The following is a 16,506-nucleotide window of genomic DNA, read 5'->3' as shown; positions in this document are numbered from 1 at the left end:
TTTGGCAGAATGATGAAGAAGTTTTAAAAAGACACATGCATTCCAGCATGCATACCTCTGATCAGGGTTTTCTGAAAATTCAAACTAAGGCCTCTAAGATGTGACACTTCAATGGAATAGGAAAATATTAACATCAACCTCAATATTTCACAATAGAATAAAAACTGAAATAAATTATAGAATACAGAATTATTGTGGACTTTAATGTGAAATAATTGACATTAGCACAAATACAAGAGCAAAATATATGCTTATTTCCATTTCAGTATATAACCCTGTAGAAGTTATATGACATACATTTTCCTCAGTATCATAGTGGTAACAGTTTTGCATTTGGGGGTAGCAGCACTGATTGAAAGGAACAATTAAACAAACAAATCTTAAAATTCGCTAATGTCTAACATGAGATACTTATATCCCTGTGCTTGGTGTTAGTATCTTTAAAAGCTCCAACACGTCTCTGTCTCCGGCATCCCACTTAACTGCCCTGCGTTCTCACCTCCTGAGCTGCTGTCCACCACCCTAGGCCTCGGCAGCTCTCAGTGCAGGCAGGCTGGGTGTGGTATTTGGCAGCCTGTGTGAGGGCCTGGGCAGCATTTTAGGTGACCTTGGCCAGTTCCCTCTCTGCAGTGCCAGGTGTGGCTGGGTCACATGGCTGACCTGGGTCTTGGTTTACACTCCAGATCCTGATGCAATGATGGGTTAGTTTCTCCTGCTCTTCCACCCCGTGTAAGGTTCTGTCAGAATATTCTCATGCTTTGACTTTGTCTTATGCCTCACATTCAGATGAACTTCCAGGTGTCCAACAGTGCTACTGCTTCCTTTGCTACCAGAGGTGCTCAGAATCCTGAGGTCACAGGTGTCCACCAGGTCCCAGCTGCTGGGTGGATTTGACTTTTGGAAATCACTGACCTAATCACAAGCAGGCTCCGGGCACTGCTCTACTCACCTTCTCTAAGAAACCCTAAGTTCCATACTATAGCTGCTCTGGGTCACTTCTTTAACTTTCAGTCTAAATAATCCTCATTGGCAAATAAGGACTCGGACCTGTGACCTGGAGGGGAGCCTGGTGTGCTCCAGTGTGTTGGAGCAACGGATCACAGGCTGTCGGGATCCTGTTTGCTCAGGTACGTGTGCCTGCCTGAGAGGCATAGCTGGAATACTTGGCATCTGTTCCACATTCCAAGGATGCGCTCAGATGTGTGCTCTCCTGGGCTATCCCAATACTATGAAATGGGCCATGCCACTGTAACCAGAGTCATCACAAGGAGTGCAAAGTGCAAACTTCTCATGCACTGCACTTTCCTCTGGACTCCTGACATTAGCTATCAAATGTCAAATCTTCCTCTCCTGGAAAAAGAAATTGACTAAGTTAAGGCCATAGGTGAGTAAACATGGAAGCACTTCATACTGGGGCTATGCTAGTTAGAACATCACTTGGAATCCAAGTTCTCGTCTGGAACTTGGCTTCTAAGAATTGGAAGGGAAAGCCTGCACAAAGAATGTTTAATTTACTCCATTCCAAAATGTGGCATACAAATACTATTTCAAGAAAGAGTTTTGATAACCTATAAACCTGGTCTTTTGAGCAGTCTTCATCATTAATCTACAATCCTTGCCTTTCCAGCCATTTTTGTACTTCTCAAAACTATATGCAAACACCTCAGCTGTTGACACTTATTGAGGTTTCATTTAAAAGCTTAATATATTCTATTTTCAGAAAGGGCTGCCCTGGAGTCCTTATTATGCTTAGAGGTGTCCCCTCTTCCACCTGGTGGCCCCAAATTTAAGTCAATAAAGACTTAAATTGCACATTTAAAAAATAGAATCTTAATATAACAATGGCTCTAAGTACAGATCAGAAAGCTGAGCTGAGCTGAGCCATATCCAAGTTTTACCTCAGCCAACCTGCATGGCAGCCCCAAGACAGAGTTACTAATTTTATGTGCATTAAGGAAGAGAGACTTAGAGAGAATTTTGGTAACTTGCCTTGGTAAGCAAAAACCTTTGTGAATTCTAAGATTTGATAAATTCCATAGCTCTAATTTGAACTAAGGTCGCTTAGTTTCCAAGTCCACCCACTATCTTAGGCACCACAGGGCAGTGTTTGTCAATGAAAACAAAACTTGGAGACATCAATGTGTTTCCCTCATGAGGGGGACTCTGTCTTCATTCCGCTCACCCCCCTGCTGTAGCTCACACAGCCTGAGGTCTCCAAGGTGTTGTTGAAGGGAGAGAGGGAAGGAGGGAAGGAAGGAGGGAGGGGGAAGGTGAGGAAAAGGGGCAGAAGTTGTTGAAAGGGGAGGTGGAAGAAGCAGAAGAAAAAGAGGGAAATGAAAGAAAAAGAGGAAGAGGAGGAGGAGAAGGAGGAGGAGGAGGAGGGGGAGGGAGGGGGGGAGGGAGAAGGTTGAGAGGGAATGGGAGAGGGGAGAGGGCTAGGGAGGTGGTTGCAAGGCCACTCCACGTTTCTTGGACACCCCCTTTCTCCTGTTGTGCGTGCACCCAACAAGTAGAATATCACTAATTTGTGCACAAGATCTCTTCTTGAGATGGGAGATGTGGTTAATGCCTGATTCTAAAGGAGAGATCCATACCTTTTCGAGAAAGAGGACATTAGCTCCATGGTGGCCAATGTCACTAGACCGCATTTAGGATCAATTATCAGTCCTCTGTTCCCCAGGGAATTACCCTATAAATTTCGATAGAAGAAAGGGTCTTTTTACTAAGTGGTATTCATTGTATTAGTATGCAGGAAAAGAAACTTTCATAATTTAGATTAATGACATCTGGTTCCAATTAGTGGTAGATTACTGGGTACACACTTTCTGCTTGAGGTAATGAAAACATTTGGGAACTAGAGGGTGGAGACAGTGGTGCAACACTGCCAGTGAACATTGAAATGCACGCTTACAACAGCCGAAACAGCAATCTTTGTGTTCTATCCATTTTACCCAATAGAAAGTCATCACAGCAGTCACCTTAGGTTCTCATTCTGTCAGAGGAAGAAGAGGCTAAAGTGGGGCAGCCTTTGACTCTGCTCACTGGCTCTTCAGGAAGGAGAGGGCTGGAGTGGTAAGGGACAATGCAAAGTCCAGGACTGGGAGCCAATCCAGTGAATGCTGAGTTCTCCTCCAAGAGGCAGCTCCAGCAGTACAGGTCTCTGGGCTGGTGTGGACAGGGTCTGGGCTTTCCTGCCAGTCTGGAGTGGCTCTGCAGGATTAGGAGAGCCAGGCCATAGACTGAGGACACAGTGAGTGCCTTCACCAGGCTGAGGGGACGGAGATGCGCAGATGGCAGAGCTGGGCTGTGAGCATGGTTGGCGGGTGGCGGGGTCCTCACCACTTATGGTTGTCCTCCTGACTCTGAGCAGCCCATAGGGCGACTCAGGGGCTCCAAGTGCAACCCCCAGGCCCAGAGTCACAGTGTGCCTGGCTGCAGCCTAGGGCATCTCAGAAAGAGACCCCAGAAGGGAGGCTCATATTCAGGGGCCTGGAACATGCGACCAAGGCCACCTGGGCACAGGGGATTGCTGCCCAGAATGCTTTAGAGTGCTGTCCCCACCACCCGCACAGCAACATGGACAACAACCTGAGCCTCTTTCTCCAGGGTCTGAGGCCCTGGGAATGCAGGGCTCCCTGCCTGCACTGTACCGGAGGGGTCCGGGCCTCCTGATAATGTCATCCCCTCAGGACAGTCAGTCACTGATCCATGCAGATAGGGAGAAGAGGCTGAACAGCTTTCCACTGAGCAAAGTTGATGAAAAAGAAAACTTAGAGCAGTATCATGGGAGAAGCCTGCCCAGACCTCAAGTGCCCCAGAAGGTGGGTATGAGCAGCCTTGGAGGAGAAAAAGAAAGTTTTGGGAGGTTGTGCCCAAGTTTTAGCCCCATTAAAAGTAGGGTTATCTGGGTTTTTCCTTACCACTCTGTAGTTCTTCATATATTGAGGATATGAGTCCTGTGTTGGATATACATAATACAATACTTCCCTCTCTGTGGCTTTTATTTTTATTCTCTTAAGGAAGTCTTTAATGAGTTTTCTTAAATTAATGTAATCCAGTCTATTATTTTCCCTTTCATGTGGTTATTCTTTTGCATGTCTTGTTGAATATTGGCGTTTCATATTGACTTGAAGATATTTTAAAGATTTTTACAGTTTGATCAATGATGTTTCTGGAAGAGAGAGAGAGAGAGAGAGAGAGAGAGAGAGAGAGAGTGTGTGTGTGTGTGTGTGTGTGTGTGTGTGTGTGTGAGACATCACATGCAAGCCAAGAGTAAACTGTTTTCCTAAGAATGCCTCCTGTGCACTGTGCCCTAAGGACCTCTGTACAAGGGTGACAGAAAAACATTGTGAATGTTTAAATTTTAAAAATTTATTCTAGTAAAAGACATTGCCATTAACCGCCCTCAAAACGCTCCCCCTCACTTAGAACATGTAAAACTCCTCATTCTTGCCACTTTTAAAGTAGTTCTGGCAGTTCTTACTTGCCTTGGATTTATTTGCTGCACATCTGACACGATGCTAGCTGGAATGCTGTCTTGGGACTGGCTCCTCTCCTGTCGCTCCGGTAGCTGCTTCACCACGTGCTGAGTTGTATGTTCTGCTCTGGCAGTCACTCTCTCCCTGCACTAGAAAACCCATGTAGGTTACAAGGGTGTCACACTGGGGGCCAGGAAGGCCATGTGGTCTTTGGAGGTATGGGCTTCCTTTCCCACCTGTGCGGGAGCCACTGGAGTGTTTTGAGTGAGAGCATCTTGTCACCCACTTGCATTTGAAGGGAGCCGAGGGGGATGCTAAGGAGGTGCGGCATATGAGAGGTTAAGAGTAGAAACTGCGATCAGTCAGGAGATCCTGCTAATAACTCATGCTGAGGATGCCACTGGCCCGAGGAGGTGTGGTCCTGAGGAGGAGTGGGTAGGTTCTGAAGAGACCGAGGCAGAGTGGTGGGGCTGGTGTGGCTGGTCACAGAGCCGCTGTTACCCCAGGAGGTGCACAATTCATCTTCACTGAAGGGGTAAGGAAAAGACACCTTTGAATCTGCTCTTCATCATAACCTGAAATATCCTTGAAGTCTGGGGTCTTCACAGCTCCCCCCAGGATGAAGGGAGAGAAAACCCCTTTCAGGTAACTGCGCAGATGTGCACTGTTAACCACTTGACCAGTGCTCCTGTCCTTCCCAGCCACCATGTCTGACCGGGCCCACAACCAGTGACCACTCTGTTGGCTGAGGAGACAGCCAGCCAGAAGGCTTGGGCACTCAGGAGCCACAAACATTTCTACCGGATGGGAGAGTCGGGAATCGGTGCACGCAGCAGCGACAAAGTGAGCTCAGTGGGAAATCAAGACCACAGCAGATGCCCTGCTGTGTGAGGGTTGCCAGGGCTTTGGCGGAGAGGAAAGGAGCACGGCCATTGTCTGTGGAACAAAGACGAATCTGGCCAACACGAAGAATGGGCAGCTCCTGGTTCTGAGTGTCTCATTCAGATGCCTGTGTGTGGCGAGTACAGATGAAGGCTGAGTGGGGGGCCAGGGCTCCAACCTGACCACTAAGGCTTGTCTGGGACACCAGCTGCTGAAGCTGACTGGAGTCCAAAGAGCTGGACCCAGAGAAAAGGAGATCCCTGGGCCAAGGCCGGCCTTCTCGTTTTTTATTTCTGTGTCGCAGAATGGCAGAACTGACTAATGGCAGGATTTGCAATTTTACTTCTTTTTCTTGTTTCTGCTTTGTGGCAAGTACAGCTTCCTTCAAACTTTCTGCAGGCCGACTTGACAGAGTTGTCCAGAATGAGCTCTTACAAGGTGGGGCTGATGTGGCTGCTTTCATACTTAGGAAAAAAAATGTCTTCTACACACATCAAATATATCAGCATGCAGTGTGAGCAGTGTTTGTCAAAGGGCTAAATTTGGTGACATAACAGAAAAGGAGGGAGCAAGATACTTCATGCATATGAATGCCAAAGATATGAGGACCCAAACCAAACACGTACTCACTGAGTTTCCCCTCCTCTCGCCTCACCTCTCCTCTTCCCTCCCCCTCCCCTCCTCTCCTCTCCCCTCCCCACCTTGCAGGCCTCTCAGTCCCCTCCCTCCCTTTCCTTCGCTCTTTTTCTGTCACATCTATGTATGTGATATAAGATTGTGCCTACACACACACACACACACACACACACACACACACATCATCATCATCATCATTATCATCATCTCTTCTAATCTGGCATAGAATGTGAAGCAATTTTCAATGCATTTAATTTAGTTACACAAATACCTGACTAGGGTAGTGAATAGCAAGTTCTCTATGAAGAAATTAAATCAATTCAATAGGTCCAGGGTGATTTAATAGTTGGGCTCAGATATAGTGAAGTGCTTGGGAATTTCATTCCTCTATGCTAAAATTAATTTATTAAGAAATAGTTGAAAACAATCATGGTCTATGTGAATTTCTGTTTCAAAGTGCATCCAATAAATTCTGGGACCTCTGAATTATTTTTAAGTCAATTTTATGCTGTATTTTATTCTATTTGGTACTAGGGATTGAACTCAGGACCTTGCATTTGTGAGGCAGGCAGAGTGCCGCTGAGCTAAATCCTTGGCCCTATGATGTATTTTATTAAAGGAATTTCATGGTTGATTTTGGTTGCTTTTTGTTTTTGCTTTGACACATTGAAGTCATTGAAGCCTAAGATTTGTTGACCAGTATTTTACTGCATGCCCTTTAAAGTGGGAGCCAACAGTAAACTCAATCAAAGTCTCCAATATGTGGACACCTCCTTGGAATAGGACAGATCACTGAGCACCCTCATTCTCTTGTTTTCTTCATACAAACTGGACCCAGCTCAGAGACAGGGCCACCAGGCTTTGAGTGTCCATTGATCCCAGGGTCTAGAAACCTGGGGACATGGACACATTGTCATTTCTAAGAGGAAAGTGTGCAGCCAATCCCCTGCTTATCTACTGTGCCACTTACACAGGGAGGAAGAGGAGGAGGAGGGGAGAGAGAAGGAGAGAGAGAGAGAGAGAGAGAGAGAGAGAGAGAGAGAGAGAGGAAGAAGAAGAGGAAGAAGTGGAGGAGCAAAAGAAAAATGGAGGAAAGAGACTAAAGAGACTTCGAAAGTGAGTTTTGGTGTTACCACGGTACCAAAGCAACCCCACCTTCCACATGATGTATAGATCCAGTGCAGTCCTAACAGAGATACTAGAAAACTGCTTTGTGGCTATCTACAAACTGACTGTAAATGGACTATGGAAATGTGCTGTCTTCACTTTCTGTACAGTATTCAACAAATAAGGGAGATATTCAACTTTATTATAAAGTGAGCTTTGTGTTGGATGATTTTGCCCAACTGCAGCTTAATGTAAGTGTTGTGAGAACATTTCAGGTAGAGAAATGTTTTTTGAGCTTAGGGTATTTTAATTTGTGATGGGCTTGTCAGAGCTCCCTTGTAAGTGGAGGAGTTTCTGCAGAAGATAAATGTTTCTATCTGTTCTCTGCTGCTTCAGGAGCCCGAGGAGTGGGGTGGGGGTTGCCCACTGCTGAGGACAAGGAGGCTGGGCCTCTCCCTTCCAGTACTGGGAACCTCACCGTCTTTATGGTGCCTTTATCTACACTCTTACCTGCATTCCTTCCCAGATGATGTCATTCACTTGCCCCAGTGTCACGTAACATCTGCAAGGCGACACTGCATCAATTTATGATTCCAGTCAGGTTGTCTCCCACACTTTGGGTCACAATCCCCTTTCGGGTGTCAGATAAGAATTTTATACTTAGTCCCTGAAGACTAAAATATTCATCTTCTCCCTGAAAGCAGCTCCTCCTGAAACATACACATCTCTGCTGATAAGAGATCCATCTTTTTGGTTGTTTAGGTCAAGATGTGCTTTATTTGTCTTCCAAGCTCTCAAGAAGCCTTTCAGGGATCTCTCCAGAAACCTCTCTTGGTCTTCAGGAAGTCTCTCAGGGACCTCTCAGGAACTCATGCCAGAGTCTCCTCAGGAAGCCTCACTAGGTCTCTCTTCAGAGAGTCTCTCAGGGACCTGTCAGAACTCTCATCACAGTCTGTTCAGGAAGACTCACTAGGTATCTCTTCAGGAAGTCTCCTGGGGATCTCTCAGGAAGCCTCGCTGGTCTCAAGTTTCTACTAGTGAACTGAAAAAAATAGTAATCATTCTTGAAAAAAAGGGAGAGAAGTCATGAGCACAACAAAAAATATAATGACATCCTAGAAAGAGAGAAAACATAGAGTGGAAATGATAGAGAAACCAGGGCAGAATTCTTTTGTAAATATAAATTATCCCAATGTTAAAACAATTTTAAGAGTTTAAGTCAGAAATTATATGAAATTTTCAGAATGCAAGGTTAACACAAAAATCAATCATTTTCTTATATACCAGCAATGAACAAGTGGAATTTGAAATTAAAAACATGTCACTTACATTAATATCTGAAAAATGGAATACTTAGATATAAATCTAACAAAATATATAACAGATCTGTACAAGAAAATCCACAAAGCGCTGATAAACAAAATTTAAAAATAAATTAATGAAAAATATTCTATGCTCATGGAGAGGAATATTCAATATTCTCAAGAGTTAGTTCTTCCAAATGATATTCAGAGTCAATGAAATCCCAACAAAATACTAGAAAACTACTTTGTGGAGATCCACAAACATTGCAAATGGAATATGGAAAAGAAAGATTCATAAATAGCCAACCCAGGATTGAAGGAGGACAAAATAGGGAGCTTAGTACTCTCCAATTTTAAGCTTTATTATAAAACTACAGTAAATCAAAACAGTAAAGTACTGGTAATTTAATAAACAAATATATCAGTGGGACAGAGCTTCAAAATAAACCCACATAAATAAAAACCAACTGATCTTTGACCAAGCGGTAGGGGCAGTACAAGTAATAAATACAATCTTTTCATCAGGTGGTGCTAGAACATCTGGACACTTCACAGTCCTTATACCTGCCATGCAAATTAGCTAAAAATGGATCCTACATCTAAGTATTAAAGACAAAGCCATAAATCTCCTAGGAGATAACAAAGGAGAAAATCTTGACATTTGGATACAACCCTGAAAGCATGATCCATGAAGAAAGGAATTCACAGGATGGCTTCCTTCAAAACTAACAACTGCTGCTCTGTGCAAGGTGAAAAGAGTGAGGATACCAGCTGCAGACCAGGAGAAATAGCTTGCAAAAGACACACCCGGTAAAGGACTGTCATCTAAAAAATTCAAACACTCTTAAAACTCAACACTAATACATAATCAAATAAAAAAAAAAAAACAACAGGCAAAGACCTGAACAGTTTAACAAAGGCCATAGGGAAGGAGCCAGCAGAGGTGAAGATTCCCCACCACACACATCATCAGGAAAACACTCAGTGACATAGAAGTGAGACTCCACCACCACAGACAGTGTCCAGGCTCTGGCACGCTGACCTCACTGGGCCATGAGGACAGACCCACACGAGGGAGGAAGTGAGAGAGCAACTTGATCACCTCAGAAGACACTTGGCAATTTCCTGCAAAAGTAAGCAGACTCTTACCACAAACCCAGCAGCCATTCTTCTAGATTTTTACCAAAAAGATTTAAAATGCAGCCCCCAGTCCTGCACACAGTTGTTCCCAGCAGTTCTGTCCTTTATTGTCTATGGACTTAGAGGGCGGATGGATAAATATACCATGGTAAGTGCAGACAATGGCAGATTACTCAGAGCTAACAGAAAATGATCTGTGAAGTCACAAAAAGATATGTGGAAACCTTAGATAGGCATCACTAAGTGAAATATTAGAAGTATGCAGGCTGCACAATTACAACCGTGTAGTATTCTGAAAAAGGCGAACTTACAGAGACAGCAAAGAGACGGGTGGTTACTAGAGGTCAGGGTAGAGGAGGGAAGCATAGAGCACAGGAGAGTTGGGGGTAACTGGAGATTGAGCCCAGGGTTTTCACACTGAGCTAAATCCCTGGGCCCTTTTTATTTTGTAAGAAGATCTCCCTAAATCTCTCAGCTTGCTCAGGCTGGGAAGGAAATTGTGATCCTCCTGCCTCAGCCTCTGAGTGCTGGGATGACAGGTGTGTACCACTATGTCTGGCTCACACAGAGTTTTTAAGGCAGTGAAAGTGCCCTGTGTGCTGTTAAAGAGGTGGATACATGTCACTCAGAGCCTGATGCCTGCAAGCAGAACAACAGCAGGAATAATGCCTAATGCACCCACTGGCTTCAGGTGACAGTGAGGCGTCAGTGTGGGCACCTCAACTGGGGAGATCTTTACCTGGGGGTGACTGTCCACATGTAGGGTGGGGCATCTGGGAAATTGTCAGAATCAAATTTGCTCTAAAGGTAGTATCTTAAAACATGATGTCAAGAAGTATCACTATAAATTTTTTTATTAAGACAATGTTACACAGCAGGAGACATTAAAATACAGATTTATACTGGATAACCTAGGAAACAGGGTTGGGATTCAGCAAGTCTTTCCATTTCCAGTGCACACCCTTGTGATAGCTAAGAATGTTCATCTACAGATCGGTATACACTGCAAAGCAATTTCAGTCTTAAAATGTTTCTGAAACAGAGCTATCTGCAATGTGTGGAAAATAATTGAAATACAGGTAAATATAATTGATCTTTCACATTCTTATTTTATGCGACCAAGAAAATTTAAATTGTTTACACAAATAATATGTTATAAATGAATTAAACAATTGTTATGAGCTTTACTTGTCATATATCACCACATTAGATCCAATTATGGATTAAAGGGGTAATAAATAAAAATTCCTTGGATAACTTGAACAGTTTTAATAAAATGTTCACCTTGCTTCTATTGTCTAATCTGCTGGGATTTTATATTGCTGGCTTATTCTTTTTTTTCCCTAACTTCATTAAGATATGTGGACAAATAAAGTTTGATTACATTTTTGCTATACAAAGTGATGTTTGGTACCTGTATATATTGTGAAATTGTTAAATCAAGTTATTAACCTACCTATCATCTTACATGCCATTTTTTTGTGAGAACATTTAAGATCTTATTGCTTAGCGATTTTCAAATATTTAAGGCTCTTCAAGCTATTAATGCTTTTATTTTATGTTACACTGAGGTTCCTGAACTTCAGCTTAGATAGATATTTAAATACAGCAGTTCAATAGCATAATTCAGGGAGTCTAACTTCTGAAACTTACATGTCTTTAAGCAGTAGTTTTTATGTAGTGGAGTAATAATTCGTGCATTTATCTTTCCCTTTTCTTTGACTATATATTATCTTTCTTCATTTAAATTTGAAGTGTGGCAGTACACGTATTCGTTAAGTAGAGGTCAAGGTCTCTCAGCTTGCAGACTGAAGGCACATTTATAAATTTATATGTGTTTCTCTACAATGTCCACCAAAAGGTTCTGTGTTCAGAGTGGGGCTCTTGGAAGGTAATTGGAGCGTGAGTTGCTGGCTTCACGAGTAGAATGATCCGCTGAAGAATCCATAGCAGAATGGGCTGTTAGGAGGTGGGGCCTGGACAGAAGAGGTGGGTCACTGAAGCCCATGACCAGGAATTGCGCATTTCCTCCCCTGCTCCTCCCTTCTTGCTCCACTTCCTGATCACCATGAGGTGAGCAGCTTTCTTGGCTAGACCCTTCCACAACACCCTTCCTGCCTTGGAGCCAGTGGACTATGAACTGAAACCATGAGTGAAAATACACTTCTCCTCCTTTAGGTTGTGGGTATTTTCTATTTTGTCCAGTGATGAGACAGGGACTAATATATATAAACTATATTATATATAGTTTATATTATATATATGTAATTTCTGACAGATGCAAGGAACAAATTTATTTCGTTAAGAATATCCACAAATTGATGAGAAAATGTAAGTTATTGGATTTATGATTCTCCCCTTTTATTTATCTCTTTAAAGGCAATAAATGATAGAAAGAGGGCATTGACTCTGAAGTAGGAACACAAATGTTCCAGTATTAATTTTAATCATGGCTTGAAAAGTTTGAAATGTTCTAACTCCTCCCCTCCCCAGATTCTGCTTGGATTCCCTTACCTACCCAGCATTCAGGTTTACTTCTCAATGTTGAAATATAATCAGAGACCAAGATTGGAGAGAGGAAGGTGCCTTTCCAGGGACACAGATGTTGTCTAGAAGCTGATTTGGACAAGATGTGACTCATTTGAGAAACAAAAGCACTTTTAAACTCAGCTTGATACATTCAAAGAGCTAAATTGTTTTAACAATTGAGATATAAGTCTTATACCATAAAATACAAATGTTCATTTAATTTTTTTTTTTTTTTGGTACCAGGAATTGAACTCAGGTCCTTGCTCTTGCAAGGCAGGCCACTGAACCACTGAGCTAAATCCCTGGTCCTTAAAATTTTTTATTAGTACATGTTTGCAATATTGAGTGAATCATTCGTTCCGGGGAGTTGGTATCTTTGAAGTGTGTGATTTGGTGGTTTTTAGGACAGTCACAAGTTCTGCAAGTTTAACCACTATCTAATTCTAGAGCATTTTCATGAGCCCTCAAAGAAATTCAGTCATTCCCCATTCCTCTCCTACCCTGTGGAGAGCATGGATCTGTTTTCTGTCCATTTGCCTATTCTGAACATATTTTATACAAGTACAATAAATATGTGGAATTTACTTATATTTCACATGAACAGAATGAATTTTATATAAGTAACATCATCTTTTGTGAATGGTTTCTTTCACTTAACAGAATTTTTAAAAAGTTTACTCACATTGTATCTTGAATCACTACTTAATTTCTTTGTGTAGTTGAACACTATTCCATTGAGTGGATATAAGATATTTTGTTTATCCATTCATCTATCAGTGGCTGCATGAGTCCTTCCCAATATTGCACTACTATGAGCACATCATTTTTTATGTTGCAGTCAGCAAGGTAGGGGAGGTCCAGTTTCTCCATATCATTATCAGTGGTTGGTATTTTCAATTTTTATTTTTAGATTTTTTTTTTTCAGTACTGGGGATCAAACTGAGGACCTTGTGCTTGTGGGCCAGTCACTGTGCCACTGAGCTAAATCCCCAGCCCTCAATTTTTCTTTTTACAATAGCCATTCTTTATAATATGAAAATGAAATGTCTTTGGTTTTGATTCCCTTAATGACTAGTTGTGTTGATGGTGTTTTTATATGTATATTTGCATATATTCATTGAAGAAATGTCGAGTCAAGTTTTTTCTCAGTTTTTAATTGGATAATTTGTCTTTTCATTGTTGAGTTATAAGAACTCTTCCAGTGTTCTGGATACAATTCTTGTGACAGCTACCTGAGTTTGGTAGGAAATACTTCCTTTTCTTCTTGTTTTTGGAAGAGTTTCTGAAGAACTGGTGTTAATTATTCTTTAAACATATGTAGAATGCAGCAAGCAAGCCACCTGGATCTTGGATTTTTCTTTGTTTGCAGTTTTTTTACTTCCTCAGTCTCTTTGTTGTCCATGAAGAGTATGTCTCTCCAGAGTCAGGAGAGTGGTGTGTTTTTTTCAGTAAATATGTCCACCACATTAGAATAATTGCTTGGATCATTTCTTTATAATCCCTTTTTTCTGTAGAATGGATAGTACATTCCCTCTTTCAAGTAATTTCCGTATTCTCTCCTTTTCACTAGTTAATCTACCCCAAAATTTGTCAAATTTGATCTTTTTCTGACTTTTTGGTACTGGGGATTGAACTCCAGACCTTGTACTTGCAAGGCAGGAGGCAGCCCCACTGAGCTAAGTCCCTGGCCCAATTTTGATCTTTTTAATGACTCACTTTTTGGTTTTCTCAACTGTTTTTCTATTGTTTATTTAATTCATTTCCATTTTGATCTTTATTATTTATTTTCTTTTGCTTGTGGTAGGTTTGGTTTGCTTCTTTTTTAACCAGTGTCTTAAGGTAAAAAGTTGGGTTATGGTTTGAGAAACTTCTTCTTTTTATAATTTAGGGATATAGAGCTGGAAATTACCCTCTGACTATTGCTTTAGCTACATGCCATACATTTTTTAAATTTTGTGTATTTCAAATGAATTTATTTCAAAATATTTTCCAACTGCCTTTTAATTTTTGCTTTTTGTTTTTGGAAAGTTTCATTATGATGTGTGTAGTGGCAGGGCACTTTCATTTTTATATGAGTTGAATTCATTAAAATCCTTGTCAATGTTCATGTTAATATTTTTAAAATTAAAATTAAGTTTATGGCAATTATATTTTTCAATATTGTTTCTGCTCATTTCTCTGGAATTCCCTTCTGTTTGTATTGTTATACTTGATGAGATACCAGAGTTCGTTGAAGCTCTTTTAGTTTTCATCTTTTTTTTTTTTTTCTGGTTTTCACTGGTTTTTCAAAAGAGGAAGTTTTTCCTGTTTCTGCTATTTTCATTGATATCACTCACTAAACTCAGCTTGGATTATTGAAAATGTACAATTAGTTATAAATGTTCATAGATTACCCTGTCACTGCATTATTCTTTGTATGAAGCCATAGCTTTAGAGACCCTGTTTTTTTTTTTGGTACTGGGGATTGAACTTGGGTCCTTGCGCTTGCAAGGCAGGCCACTGAACCTCTGAGCTAAATCCCCAGCCCTTTAGAGACCCTGTTTTTTTTTTTGGTACTGGGGATTGAACTTGGGTCCTTGCGCTTGCAAGGCAGGCCACTGAACCTCTGAGCTAAATCCCCAGCCCTTTAGAGACCCTGTTCATGAAGTCCTGGTATTTGAAACACTTCAATAAGATGATAAATGAGCACCATAATGGAAGCACATGGTCAGAATCGGTGAACTTGAGACTCAGCATTTTTGCATACTTCTCGTCCGACCTCTCCCGGACAGGTGCATTGGAACGACACAGGTCTAGAGTGCCGGGAAGTTACTGTCCCAGCCCTGAATGAACAGGGTGAGACTCAAACACTGAACCACCACTGCAGGTCAAGATTCTTTTGAGATTTGATCTCCGCTTCCTGTTGTTATGTGACCCAGCATAGGACAGAGAGTTTTAAATTGTTTGTTGCTTTGCTTATAAATGAAAACATTCATACACAGGCAGAGGGAGAGAGAGAGTGATAAAAATAAATAGCAGATATCTTTAGGTAGGAAAACTAAAACATACTTTCAGAGGTTCTTCAGTTCTAACATAACATCTAATATTATTCTAGCTGTCAAATAATTTTGACTTGTTCAAAGAAAGGGATTAACTACCTGGATACAGCGGGATAAATAACACAGTTGTCTTCAATTTCCCACCCTGCCCCCAGCCTCCTGGCGGACACACCCAGAGATTATATGTGACATTTTTCTCCCATTCAGTCTTTTGTATCAGTTCCTGAAAAGGGGAAAACTGAGCTTACCACTGGAGGAATGGCATCATTCTTTTTAGGTGATTTGGCTTAAACCCCATTTTTAAAAGCAGTAAATTTAACAGAGGCTCAGAGAAGTCTGTGCCTAGACTCATCCTGACACCTGTGACCACACCTTATTTCAGGTGTATGTTCCAGGTATGTGTCGGGTGTGGCATGCAGAGTCAATTTCAGTTAAAATCATGAATTATATGTTCCCAGCTTTCTCTTTGTTGCATTATTTTCTTCTTATTATTGGAACTTCCCTATAACTGAGCATTTCTCTCCTTTCTTTTTCATTAAAATTTTTCAGGAAAAAAGTGATAAATCCATCAGCCTCACAAAAGAACTGAAGGATCAGATGATACAAACACATCTTTCATGAATGGTTTAAGTTTTAACAAGAAGTAAAACCTTGGTCTGCTAATAGATTTGGTGCAAAAGAATGGCAGGCCAGAGCAAAAGTGTCTGTCTTATTACTCTGGACCCAGGTCCCATTTATGGCAGACGTGGGAGCTGGGAATCTCCTGTCTGCATGGCCTCTTCCCACACTCTCCTTCCCAGAGAGCAGCACAGGACTTACATTAGGCAGCCCTTCAGCCAGTCAAGCAGTCCTCCGCATGTCCTCAGGACTGTCGTCTTGTTTTCATACCATTACAAGATATGTGGTATGTTTAGGACGAACTCTGTTTATTCTTACTTTATTAAATCTCATTCAGTTCTAATTCAATAACCTGCATGTAAGACCAATTCTTTCCTTCTGAAGTGGTTTGTTTCTTCAGCCATGATTATCTCTTTGTTACTATTTCTACAATGCTCTTGAATCGCTCTACTTTTTTGATTTCCAGAAATTTTATCTCTTTCTATTATTTGCTCTATATTCTGCATGCTACCTTGCACTGTATTAGCCTTATCCTAAAGTTATGATAGAGAATGTCATGTAATACATCGACCTTTCCACTACATTGACATAATTTAATATTTGTATATTTAATAATAACCTGTACTTTTCAGATTAGTCCTGTAATTTGTTTTCATGTCTTCATATCACTTTCTTTTTCTTAATTCCCACAGATTGTTTTCCTAGATGATATATGAAAATTTTCATACTCACAAAAGGCCATCTGACAGTAAGTATCTTACTATTTCTTGGGTA

At 41.4% G+C, this 16,506-nt stretch overlaps 1 long non-coding RNA gene across 1 annotated transcript in view; it reads left to right on the top strand.

The window, feature by feature from the left end:
- The window catches only part of LOC117286524, a 45,503-nt gene that overhangs the window by 18,425 nt on the left and 10,572 nt on the right, over positions 1-16,506 (top strand). The window contains exon 3 of the long non-coding RNA XR_004517702.1: positions 16,425-16,480. This is a non-coding gene — a long non-coding RNA (uncharacterized LOC117286524). The remainder of the gene's footprint in view (positions 1-16,424; positions 16,481-16,506) is intronic.

Source organism: Fukomys damarensis, unplaced genomic scaffold (genome assembly GCF_012274545.1).
Source record: "Fukomys damarensis isolate Sample0158 unplaced genomic scaffold, DMR_v1.0_HiC HiC_scaffold_17, whole genome shotgun sequence".
Lineage (NCBI taxonomy): Eukaryota > Metazoa > Chordata > Mammalia > Rodentia > Bathyergidae > Fukomys > Fukomys damarensis.
Note: the sequence above shows the minus strand (reverse complement) of the source record. Positions and strands in the feature narration are given on the sequence as shown.